The sequence below is a fragment of the Ptychodera flava genome, unplaced genomic scaffold (assembly GCF_041260155.1).
Source record: "Ptychodera flava strain L36383 unplaced genomic scaffold, AS_Pfla_20210202 Scaffold_74__1_contigs__length_588402_pilon, whole genome shotgun sequence".
Taxonomy (NCBI): domain Eukaryota; kingdom Metazoa; phylum Hemichordata; class Enteropneusta; family Ptychoderidae; genus Ptychodera; species Ptychodera flava.
Genome location: NW_027248396.1, coordinates 47,361 through 60,960, shown reverse-complemented (window position 1 = coordinate 60,960; position 13,600 = coordinate 47,361). Strand labels below are relative to the sequence as shown.

At 36.8% G+C, this 13,600-nt stretch overlaps 1 long non-coding RNA gene across 1 annotated transcript; it reads right to left on the bottom strand.

Annotated features, from left to right (window-relative positions):
* Nucleotides 1-1,157: 1,157 nt before the first annotated feature.
* LOC139128859 (uncharacterized) lies at nucleotides 1,158-5,573 on the bottom strand. The gene is made up of 3 exons (XR_011551431.1): nucleotides 5,439-5,573; nucleotides 4,921-5,222; nucleotides 1,158-1,259 (listed from the first exon to the last, which is right to left on the bottom strand). It is a non-coding gene; the product is annotated as an uncharacterized lncRNA (long non-coding RNA).
* Between the last annotated feature and the right edge of the window lie 8,027 nt (nucleotides 5,574-13,600).

Below are 13,600 nucleotides of genomic sequence, written 5' to 3'. Positions count from 1 at the left end.
AGAGATTTGTTAGATGTTAACGAAAAGCTGAATATCCGAAATTGAAAAGCATGTAGATACTCTTAACATTACATTAACCTGTAAAAGCTTTCTTACCCTCTGGAAAAGTATCTTCCAGACAATGTTGTTGTAAGTCCTACATCGTCAATAGCGTCGACAATCTGTACTTGTCCAAGGCTCTCGCTTGCAATTTTTAGGATTAAAGATGTGAAACTACGGAGAGAGAGAGAGAGAGAGAGAGAGAGAGAGAGAGAGAGAGAGAGAGAGAGAGAGAGAGAGAGAGAGAGAGAGAGAGAGCATTGTTTGATGAACATGATTGGAACTAATTTGAGAAGATTGGATTAGCACAATTTCAATTTAATTTTAGAATTTATTTATGATCACGCCATTTTTGCTTTCGATCCTTAAATTTTATTCAAAGTTTACGATGCTGTTGAAGTGCTATGAGTAAGAATCAGTGCATGATAGTATCTAATGCAATATTGTGTAAAACATATGAACAATATTTGTTAAATGAAAATATGTTAAATCGTCAGTAGTGACTTCATTACTAAAATCTTAGAACTAATCTCAGATTGTCACTTTGCGTCCTCCAAATCAAGTTTTTCGATCGATTTACAATCGAATCAACAAGGGTCATCTAAAATATGCCCTGACTGACTCAATCTAGTATTTATAAAGTCCAGAACTTACGAAAGGTCAGGGGCAAATCTTGTATTTATAAAGTCATGAACTTACGATTTAAGGTCGGGGGCAATGAATAAGTGCCCTGACTCGAATGCCTTTAATCACAGATTTTTTATACATTTTGTGACGTTTCTTTGTAACACTTACACGAAATAAAGTTCTTTTCATAAAACTGAATCCGACAAAAGAATCATGCAATAATCGATGTTTTTGTTGTTTTGTTCGGTGAGAACATCATATCCAATTTTACTCTTTTCTATCAAATTGTACAATTTTAGCTTTAAAAAAATAGATTTCGTTATAATTTCCAAAGAATTACTCTTATCCAATTTTCCAAATTTAGAACCAATTGTGTTGATGTTAACAAAAAATTGAACATCCGAAGGCTCAAAAATTGTAAATACTGTTAACATTACATTTACCTGTAAAAACTTTCTGACCATCTTGTAGAGTATCTTTTGATCCATGTTCATGTTCTACCCGCCACAAACCTCATAGCTTCAAATGTTGGTTCTTTTGCGAGATCATTTTCAAGGCTCGTGCTTGCAATTATGAGTATTAAAGATGTGAATCTACGTTGAGAGAGAGAGAGAGAGAGAGAGAGAGAGAGAGAGAGAGAGAGAGAGAGAGAGAGAGAGAGAGAGAGAGAGAGAGAGAGAGAGAGAGAGAGAGAGAGAGAGTCGTTTGTATTCATCGATTTAAGGACATGGTACAGGTGCAGCCAACGGAGCTATTCATCGAAAAAGCTATTCCAGGAGCAATTTTTGAGGGCAGGGGAAATTTTAATTTTGCTAGGGCAGGGGACATGTTTTTTGGTGGTAGGGGAGCAAATTTTAGTTTTTTTTTGTAGGGCAGGCGGATATCGGTCGATTGTCCTGGGGACAGGGCTTGGCGAAAAACGTTTTGAGGGGTATTGTTTCCAGGGCAGGGGAAATTTGCAAGTTTTTTTTCGCCACAGGCGAGGGAGCTTCAAAATTCACAGTGGGGAGGGGAAACAGGCAAAATAAGTGGGGAGTGGGTAAAAATGAAGTTTGAGTGTGGGAGGGTAAGTCGAAAAATTTTCTGTGGGAGGGCAAATTATGACAGCTAATTAATTACCCTCTTGACTTAAAATTAGTCAGTTCACATTATTTGTCATGCACAATATATCTTATCATTGTAAGGACCTTTTTAAAAGTGCATTGTTCGTTGGCTGCACCTGATGGTAATCGAATCAGAGTGTCAGGGTTTGGCTATATGTTAGTTTACTGGTTACCTGTTCGAGGCTCAAATAAAGGAAATTTGTTCTTTGTCGCCGGAGGTCATCACCTCTTATTGTAAAGTAAAATAAGATACCAGCATAATTAAGAATAACGTCAGTATATAAGACATGATTGTTTTTTCCTTCAAATTCTTGCAAAGCAAAGACACAAAATGTTAATAAATACATACATAAATAAATAGCTTATATATATATATATATATTTATATAAATAAATAGTATATATATATATATATTATATATATATATATATATATATATATATATATATATATATATATATATATATATATATCATTGATGATCATATGGATTCAAAATACTTGCGGGGTACTATATAAAGAGGCATGATTTGCTATCCATATACCATAGATCAGTCGCCCACGGAAGTCAACAACTGCAAAAGTGTAACATATTGAGTATGTATAAATAATTCACCCCGCGACTGATCACATCGACAAGCGATAGTGTAGTAACATTGTCGGCCAAGGCAAAGACAAATTTCTGTCGCTATAGCCAGCAACACAAGCGATAAAATGGCTCTTGAAAACCACGATGATGAGTACTTCGCAATCCTTGCAATTGGATATTGTCCAATAATCAAATCACAAGGAGTATTAAGTTTCACATTCAACCTCGCGGCCGCAGGAATCAACGCTTCACCACTTCTTTCTTACACTTTCTTCGCCACATGTTCGTGTATCACAGTCCTTCAAACACCGAAGTTTCAGTCTTCAACTTTTTTTATTTCAGTTGATCTTCAGTTGAACTTGATACTCCAAATATCAATTTTGTTAACATGTTTTCAAAAACATTTCTGAGTTAAGTCCTGAATTAGGTTTGTTTGTGTCTGTTTTTGTTTGTTGTCTCAGTCGAGATGGAAATCAAGTGACACTGACAGAATGAGCTCTGCATCAAAATAGTTGCATATCAATAGTAGAACGTTTATCTTAGTCAATCAGTGAGCTCACACCAGACGAAAAGGTCGTCCACAGCATATCAATGTGCATTATACGCATTATATAGAATCGATATGCAATCTTGCTATTCTGCTTCGCTCGGAAAATTACTAGCGGCTGAATACCCCGTATCCCCCGGGAAAACCCTTCGGATCGCCACAGAGTGATCTCCGTTGTTATGGGGTTCTGTCTTATTATGGTTTTAATGTCACTTCTGATGTTGATGACGCAAAAAAAATAAAAAAAAATAAAGAGTGCAAGAAAGACATTAATATTGGTACATTTTGATACTTTTTGGGTAAAGTGTCAGTACATTATTGCATTGGAAAGTTCCGTTATTTTTGTTAGATGATATTTCGTTTGAAGCTACAAAGTTACTAGTTAGAAGTTGCTGATGTACTTTTTAACTCATGTGTGTACAGTATGTTGTTTATATCAACTCAGTTTGATTGAATTCCCATTATTATTTCTTTTTTTGTGTAAGTTCATTATTTTCGATATAGATCAATAAACTATAAGGAAGATATTATCTTTTGACTGCATGTACAGTGAGCAGGACGTATGAGTTATGATGCAAAATAGAAAGTTGTTCGTTCCTTTCGAAGTGTGGTTTTCAATGATTAAAGTTAGTCCATTTCCAAGATGAAACTGTTTCCTATTCGCTATATGTCTTCTATATGAACTCTGTCTTTCGCAAAATGTTGAGGACAATAAGTGTTGTTCTCAAAATATGCAACCCCAAATATTTAGCACTATAGCTTTATGATCGATATAAGCAACAAACACCTCGAAATCAAGAAGTGATAATATGATTACGTAAATGTAAGACATAGTGAAATTATATAGCAAAAAGCCTATGGGCTGGGCCCCTATTGTTTTACAAGAGTTCAACTTTCTTCTTCTGGTTCTTCTGCTCTTTTTTGTCGACCTGGAACTCAAACACCGCTTACCACAAACTTGCAGGGCTAATAGGTGCCTGTGAGATCTCGTGCACTTTGGTATACTAATTTCGATTGGTCACTTGACCTGGCGGCCATATTGGATTTTCCAAAAACATAAAAAAACGGCTTCTTCAGGTGATCCAGGGGTCTGGTCAATTTGATTTTTTTCATATAGCAAATATGACCTAAGGTCTTCAGAATTTGCAAATAAAATCGCGAGCGGTCACGTGACTTTGGCCGCCATATCGAATTTTCTAACAATACCAATTTAATCTTTAAATGTCTTCTTCAGAACCAACACATTGATTGAGCTGAAAATTTACTCATGTCATCCCCAGTGTGATCTCTTTAAAGTTTGCAAGGAAATTTTGACGTGGCCGCCATATTGAATTTTCGAAAAATACCAATTTAATCTTCAAAAATCCTCCTCTCCAGAACCAACACACCGATTGAGCTGAAATTTTACTCATGTCATCCTTAGAGTGATCTCTTTCAATTTTTGGAAAACGACATTTGGATCGGTAACGTGATATGGCCGCCATATTGGTTTTTGAAAAATTCCGATTTAATCCTTAAAAATCTTCTCCAGAACTAAAACACAGATTGAAGTAAAACTTTACTCATATCATCCAAAGAATGATCTCTTTCAAGTTTTTAGAAGACATTCCGAGCGGTCACGTGACTTTGGCGCCATTTGGATTTTCGAAAAATACCAATTATGTCTTAAAAATCTTGTTCTTCAGAATTAAAATACCTATTGAGCTGAAATTTTACTCATTTTATTCTTAGAGTGATCTCTTCACAGTTTGCAAAAATCATTTCTATCGGTCAAGTAGTTTGGCCGCCATATTTGATTTCGCCTAAAAGATATGCTTACCAATGACATCTAAAGTAACTATGAGATGTTCAAAATCCTTGTATTTGGTAAAAGATACAAGAGACTTTTCCAAGCTCAAATTTTGCACATAATATCATCTGTGCAAGAACTTGAAACAATGCTACCGCTTGGGCCCCGCCAATGCTGCTTGAAGCTTTAATATTTTTACATGCCCAGACTGAAAAGAATACTTACCCAGAGAAGTGATCGGTTTTAAAGGAAACAGATTCTCTGTGAGGATATAGTTGGACATCATCGGTGATCTCACGCCACGAGTTGCTGTTGAGAAGATCTTCAAATAGAAGGGTTTTAAATTGTTGGTCATTTTTGTCGAGTTGATTTATCACAGGCAATGTTATTGTTACATTCTTTCGGAAGTGCAATTTTCTTCCATGTTTCTCTCGTAAGTGTATGGTTGGAGTGAGCGCTTGTTTGCCATCTTGGCCAAGATGGCGGAGAGCCTCTCGTACTAGTATAGCCGGGTGAGGGTACACAATCTGGAAAATAGGACACATATATCTCTTATATCAGTAAATTTGTATTGTTATACATCATTCCCGAAATGTCGACAGTCATGTTTCTTGAATAACTTAAGACAATCAATATTTATTTTGAATGCTTGTTAGAAGTTAAATGGCTAAAATAAAATGAATTTGGACGATAAAAACAAAATGTTATTTTTCGCAATATCCTTAAACAAATAAAAGACTTACAGTTATGTTATACGTTATTGCTTTGAGCACTGCCTTTGGTGGCACACTTATTCTTAAAAGTCTGTCCAGGGCACATGTATATTCACAACCCCTTTCATCAATTGTAATTGATCTTGATATTGCTTTGACTTCACAATGAAGTAACCGGAATTCGGAATGCTGGCGATGATAACATTATCTACCTGCGGGGAGAGTGCAAAATTGTTATTGTTGACATGCCTTGCGTCCTTTCAAACCATATGGAAATATATATCCTGCTCTGTGGCTGTTCGAGGGTGTATCTTGTACAATGTGCATTGAAGCAAATTGTGAAAATAACGGAGAAAAAACCAGCTAATCTGAGGCAAATAATAGAGCTATATACTATGTCTTTGTATACATTCAGAGTCAAATGTCTCGACCGTAGAACGACTCTGTTTAGTAAAGGCCCGGCCTTATTTAAATTAAACTGAAATAATTGACACAGTCTGCGTTTTTTTATTAACTTATACCGCCGAGATTAGTTGATGTTTCATAGAATCACAGCCTTCGATATCTCGTTGGCTTTCTTAGTTGCACTGAAAAGCTCATGAAATATAAAGGTTTTATTTTTTGTCAAGACAGTCAATATGTCCAACTTATTTTGGCTGTAGTGATTTTAATCTGCTTTTATATCAAGTCCGCATAAACATAAACTATTTAAGCATACTTCAATTAAAACTTACCTTAGTTTTAACTTAGTTGAAGGTAACTCTTTCCATTTAGTTCTTTTCTTCCTCGTCATAATCGAATGTTGTCTTGTTGTCTGGCTGCTCTCCATCTTAAATCCTAGCGTTAGATCAGCTTCGAAGATATCGTTTTTCCTATAGAATATCTCGATAACATCTGATTCGATGTATTCAAATTTTTCCAAAGTTGGCAGTGGCATTTTGTCCGTGAAAAGCTTACCATAGATAACACCAGAGAAGTTCCCGGGTTTGCCCGTGACACCCAAGCAAAATCGTGCCGGTAACACGTGAGCCTACATATATAATTAAATATAATTTCATGGAATGTATCACTCAGTTGCGTCATCGTATGCGTGTGTTTTTTATTCGTGGAGCCGTACAACTTCTGTCTTAAGGTTAGAAGTTATGTGTCTCATCGAAAACACCGATGGATCGATCAAATAATTGCTGAAGACTGCAAACATACTGATTGTTATGATCTGTATTTACCGCACTTACTTTCATTAAATACCTACAATGGCCCATCACCAGGGAGATATAAAAATGACATACACAGTACTTTCCTTCACAACTGTGATCAAGTTGGAATTTCGACAAACCGAATGTCATCTTTACCAATCAGACATACGCATCCGGTCACATGAACTAGTCAATCATCAAGTTGCGTTATCTGGATAGGTGTCAAAGTGTCTCAAAGCCACAGTAATCATAAATATTTAGAATATTTTTAAATATATTAATGAAGGAAATAGACCAAAATATTCGTTGCAGCTGTTCTTATTCTAGGAGGCATCGTCAAGTTGACTTCAAGGAGATTACAAGCTTAGTAACGGCCCTTGCAAGCCCACAAAGTTCTGCTCTGTACACCAAGATTACATCATTGCATGCTTGTTGCACACTTCGTATCAATAATAATTTACTTGGTATATAACATATTGAACATATTAGTTGTTAACATCTGCCCTTTCAAACACAAACTTCTGATCAAGAGCATTTATATCACTGTCAAACAATTATAAAGCACAAAGTTAGCCAGTTTATTGTACTTGGGCCTCAGCCCAAGTACATTTGTTTTCATTCCGTGGGAAAAAACTCTGTAAGGTATAACCATTTCTGGCTGAGACCAGGGAGGGCAAATGTCTTGGCTTCATCTTTCTTGGCATAATAAATGGCGTAATGATGTTAATTGAGTGGAAGTGCTGCTCTCAGCCAGTCTTCAATAAGTGAGATGTGAATATTAATGCTTCTCTATCTGAGTTTTTGCCACAAAATCTTCTGAATATAATCAAAATGTGCATCGAAATGCAACAATTAATGCACCCTCCGTCTCCTAGGCGATGGCACGACCTTGCTACACCCACTGGACGAGCCAAAGTGGGAGGGGTAATTTCAGTTTGGTCGAACAAGAGGGCTGGAGACCAGAATTTAACATTTAAACTTGAAACATGTTTAATCGCTGACAAGATGTGGACTAGTGTTAATCAAAGTAAACGTGTGTAAAGGAAAGGTTTTATATCCCGGACACAATGAAAAACATTACGACTGGAAACTGTACCCCCAGTTGAGAATAGTAATGCCCACAGCGATGGAGAACACTTATCCTTGAGCTGAGAAAACCAGACCATCATTTCGAAATAGAGCTGCAGATTCGAGAAGCTCGTTCAAAATAGCTAGGTACACCCCATAAAGGGGTGGTTTCGAGTTTTGAGGGCAAATTTCGCTTCCTTCATATAGATATCGTACGTTTGTTTTTCCAGGAGAACACACCATTTGACACAAATTTGCATGTAAAGGGGTCGCCAGTAAGCACATGGTCAAATCTGGCATAAGAAACAATATGAAATGTTGGGTAAAGCCAGTCCAAAATAAACTGATTTGAACTTTTGTGTTTTGTAATTTATACCACTGCAGTAACATTACCTTTTTTTGACAACATCACACAATGTAATACGTTTTGAAACTGAATACTCCGATGTATTCTGTGTCTCCTTTGCTAAAAAATACGGTATGCCGATTACCATGTAAGGAGATGATGACGTCAAGACAGATTTGTAGTGTGTTTGGTCCTTGATGGTGCACGAAGTTTTGTCAAGGTAGCTTGTGTATTTATTTCCTAAATGGGAGAGATTAGGGTCGATCTAAATGAAGGCCGAAGAATGTTATGATACTCTTAGCGAGCTGAACTCTAACGCGAATGGTTGGATGATTTGGAGGATGTCTAGAATGATCTCGTCTCATTAAGATTATTTGGCGGTCAGCATTGAATTTCAACTGCGTCACAAGTTTGCGAAATGAGTATTCTGTCGAACGGTCAATGAACGATATTTTAGAAATCTGGAGACATGGCACATCGCATTTTTATTTTAGTATTTTATATTTTACATAAGATTTAAGAAGCAATGATTTTGTCGAAAATTCTGAAAAAAATATAGGAAGATTTGATTGCAAACACATTTTCACTTGGGGACAACTAGCCCTGCGTACGATGTTGTGTATTCCGCTACAGCTAATCGCCCCGCTCACCAAAGCCCTGCAAAGACCCGTACATACGGTCTGTGACTTCAAATCCATTTTGGGACTTGACGTAAAAAGCCAAATTACTGCCGAAATTCAGCGTTCTTGGGCCTAAACCGTATCCCAGCCTACCTCAGCTACTCGATCGCTTCCAAAATGACAGTCTTTTATTCACTTCTCGTAAATAACCGTCGATGTCGGCAACTCTCTCGCTAGCCCTGCATACGATGCTGTGTGTTAGCTGTAGCACATAGCATCGTACACAGGGCTAGGGGTCAACATGGGGTCGCAGCCATGTTGCCTCAAAACTTCTTTCTGTCTGGCACTCAAAACTCAAAAATGTCGGATATGAACCTGAAAAATCGATGCAATTTTGTCAAACTTCAGCAAAATTTCAGCCTATAGACAAAATTTCATCTAGGTAAGGTAAATTTACTGAAATTTGGTCGACAAATAGTCCTGAGCTTGAACGTGACAGCTCGCCTTCTCCGGCAAGTCAACCATCCAGCTGCCCATACACAGTTGCCCATATGGCCAGGTTTATGAGATTGTTTTCAAGCGATGGCGGCAGACCGTACGGGCTCTGGATATGAACCTACCGCCGGTTTAGCTGTAATAACTGTTGCGTTGCTTTTAGTGCCCACGGACGAAGTCCTGGGGGGAGTTATAGGTTTGGTCATGTCAGTCCATCCATCCGTCCGTTTACGCAGATATCTCTGACATGCCCTGGTCAATTTCTTTCAAACTTTGCACAATAATAGTACCCAACCCCATACAAATGCACGTCGATTTGTTTCACAATGTGATCAAATTTGGCCGTGTTAGAGGACTTTTTAGTTTACACCTCCATAGACTCCCATGTATAAGGCAGTTCTCCATAGACTCCCATGTATAAGGCCAAGAAAAATAAAAGTTAGTTTCTCATCGTATTCATATTACCTGAAAGGATGCAGTGACACAGTTTTTTGTCCCCAAGGATAAGGTCCAGGGGGCTTATAGATTGGGTCATATCCGTCCATGAGTCCATCAGTGAGTCCATCGGTTCACGCAGATATCTCAGACATTTTGACAAAATATCATGTGACCTTGGTGACCTTCGACCTCAAATATACATTATTATCCATAACTCAGTAACCACAAGTGCTAAACCTTTCATATTTGGTATGATGGAACACCTTATGACGCCACATATTGTACCCCATTAATTATGCGCATATCTAATTTTGAGCGAGCCAATGGAGCTAGAGGTCTGATTTTTGGTATATGGGGATAAGTTAACAATATAATTTGTTTGACAAAACGTCACGTGACCTCAATGACCTTTGACCTCAAATATACATATTTGTCCACAACTTAGTAGCCACAAGTGCTACACCCTTCATATTTGGTATGATAGGACACCTTATGACACCATATATTGTACCTCATTAAGTATGCGCATATATAATTTTGAGCGAGCCAATAGAGCTGGAGGTCTGATTTTTGGTATATAGAAATAACTTAGCAATACAATTATTTTGACAAAATGTCACGTGACCTCAATGACCTTTGACCTCAAATATATATATTTGTCCACAACTCAGTAACCACAAGTGCTACATCCTTCATATTTGGTATGATAGGACACCTTATGACACCATATATTGAACCTCATTAATTATGCGCATATCTAATTTAGAGCGAGCCAATGGAGCTAGAGGTCTGATTTTTGGTATATAGGGATAAGTTAACAATATAATTTGTTTGACAAAACGTCACGTGACCTCAATGACCTTTGACCTCAAATATACATATTTGTCCACAACTCAGTAACCACAAGTAATACACCCTTCATATTTGGTATGATAGGACACCTTATGACACCATATATTGTACCTCATTAAGTATGCGAATATAAAATTTTGAGCGAGCCAATGGAGCTAGAGGTCTGATTTTTGGTATATAGGGATAAGTTAACAATATAATTTGTTTGACAAAACGTCACGTGACCTCAATGACCTTTGACCTCAAATATACATATTTGTCCACAACTCAGTAACCACAAGTGCTACACCCTTCATATTTGGTATGATAGGACACCTTATGACACCATATATTGTACCTCATTAAGTATGCGAATGTATAATTTTGAGCGAGCCAATTGAGCTGGAGGTCTGATTTTTGGTATATAGAAATAACTTAGCAATACAATTATTTTGACAAAATGTCACGTGACCTCAATGACCTTTGACCTCATATATAATATTTTGTCCACAACTCAGTAACCACAAGTGCTACATCCTTCATATTTGGTATGATAAGACACCTTATGACACCACATATTGTACCTCATTAATTATGCGCATATATAATTTTGAGCGAGCCAATAGAGCTCAAGGTCTGATTTTTGGTATATAGAAATAACTTAGCAATACAATTATTTTGACAAAATGTCACGTGACCTCAATGACCTTTGACCTCAAATATATATATTTTTCCACAACTCAGTAACCACAAGTGCTACATCCTTCATATTTGGTATGATCGGACAACTTATGACACCACATATTGTACCTCATTAATTATGCGCATATCTAATTCTGAGCAAGCCAATAGAGCTGGATGTCCTGATTTTTGGTATATAGGGATAACTTTAGGGTAGAAATCTAAATATGCCCATCTAAATAATCACAATCATACCAATCCTAATCCAATGACAGTAGGTCGGAATTCGAAAGACAGTAGTTGTAAACATAGACACAAAACAGCACAGAACAGACAGTAAATAGACGGTACACAAACAAAGTCACATTCATGAAAGAAAGATATATGGTCCTCTCTGAATCAGGTGATTCGAAAATAGTAAGCGCATCCTGCCCCACATGTGGCACCCGCCATATATCAATCTATAAGTCAGATAGGTAGTGGTCACTAACTAAGGCCCAATGTCACCGATGCCATCAGTGATCATTTGTCGTATTTATCTACCAGCTTGCGATACCTGCCAAAAAAGCGTTTGAATGTAGAGACAAGTCTTGCTCTGGTGTAACCTTGATTTAATAGTTTGTAAGAGAGATGGCCATGTCTCTCTACAAAATCACCATATGAACTGCATGCTCTAGCATATCGAATAAGCTGGGAAATGTATACCCCATAAGCTGGTGAGAGTTGAATATTACTTATGAGGTGTGGAAAATTGATGATACTAAAGTTGAAATCATCTCTCTTGTCATATAGCCCAGTAGAAAGGTGACCATTAGAGTCAAATTCAAGTAAAATGTCCAGATATGAAGCAGGAATGGCCGTTTCTGTAGTTTCTTTAATCTCCAATTCTGGAGGATAAATCATAGCGAGATATTTACTGAATTCAGAGTTATTCATAGAAATAACATCGTCTATGTATCTATATGTTAGATTGAAAGTTCGAGCTACAGAGACCTTTTTCTGTTTAATTAAGTTCTGGATAAATTCTGCCTCATATGAGAACAGAAATAAGTCTGCAAGCAAGGGAGACATCTACCATCGAGAACAAAAGAAATTTGCTGTAATTTGAATATTTAAGGAGTTAAAGCAATTTCCACTATAAATAAAGAACCCCTGCCTCAAACTCAACAAAAGTTGCTAGACATATTTTGCCGTTGTGATGCCATTGCTTCGTTTAATAACCAGTTATTATTATTATTATTATTATTATTATTATTATTATTTATTATTATATTATTATTATTATTATTATTATTATTATTATTATTATTATTATTACAAGTTTAGGGCTATAAGTATTATATAGAATTATAATAACAGTTAATTGAAGCCGTGGGAATTCTGAAAAGAGGTATTCGAATGCAGGCCTATCGTGGCAGTCGCGGGCGCGCACAAAGAAGGCACAGCGACTGTGGAGAGTCTATGCCAGTGTATTTGCTGCAAATATACCTTCACACATGCGCACTCGTTTGCCTGTGTAGTCTGCCAATATGAACATGCGCAATTGAGTTTACCTGCGCGTGAATGTTCGTCTGTACACTACGCCTTGTGTTATAAAAATGTCGTTGAGCTTTGCATTTTGACAGAAACTGGAATTACTGCAGAGAATACTTTTCAGGACATCACAAGTGAGTCCCTAAGGTAACAAGTAGGACGTTTAGGAACTCCTTTCAGGAAGTTCACGCCGTCTGTGGCCATTTTGTGGAGTATAAGCTGATACGTACCTGGAGTGACGGTATACAGTATTTCTACTATACATATTGCCAGATAATATGCGATGGAATTTTGCGTTTCACATCGTTCAATCATTCAGATGGAAATGTCGGCCTTGTGCCAAATTTTGAACCAGATATGAACTGAATATGCTCACGTGTTTTACAACAGGTTCATTAATAGTAGTGCGCTTCACAGAACAATAAGATATATGTTATCACTATATGGAGCAGGTTTTTTTCAACATTGCACAGTACTCTCAGATTTTAATCACTAATTACAAAACTTTATTTAATATGCAAATGAGCTGTTAATTAACTTGACACTGCTCAATGCTTCATGGGACAATTAGATATCCATCAGATCAACATTTGTAGCACGTTTCATTTAATTTAATGCTGTAATTTTAGAGTAATGTCACTAATTACAGAGTTCATCAAATATGCAAATAATCCCAAATTAACTTGACACTATTCAATGATTCATAGCACAATTGAATATTTATCAATCAATATCTGTATCACGTTCACAAAATTTGGTGCCGTAATTTCAGAGTTATATACCTAATTACAAAGTTTATTAAATATGCAAATGAACCCTTAATTAACTTTTCACTACTAAATGCTTTACAACACAGTTAGATATCTGTCGGATCAGTATATGCAGCAGTTTTCATCACATTTGATGCAGTTATTTCGGAGTTATATGACTAATTATAAAACTTCATGAAATATGCAAATGAGCTAATTATTACCTTGACACTGT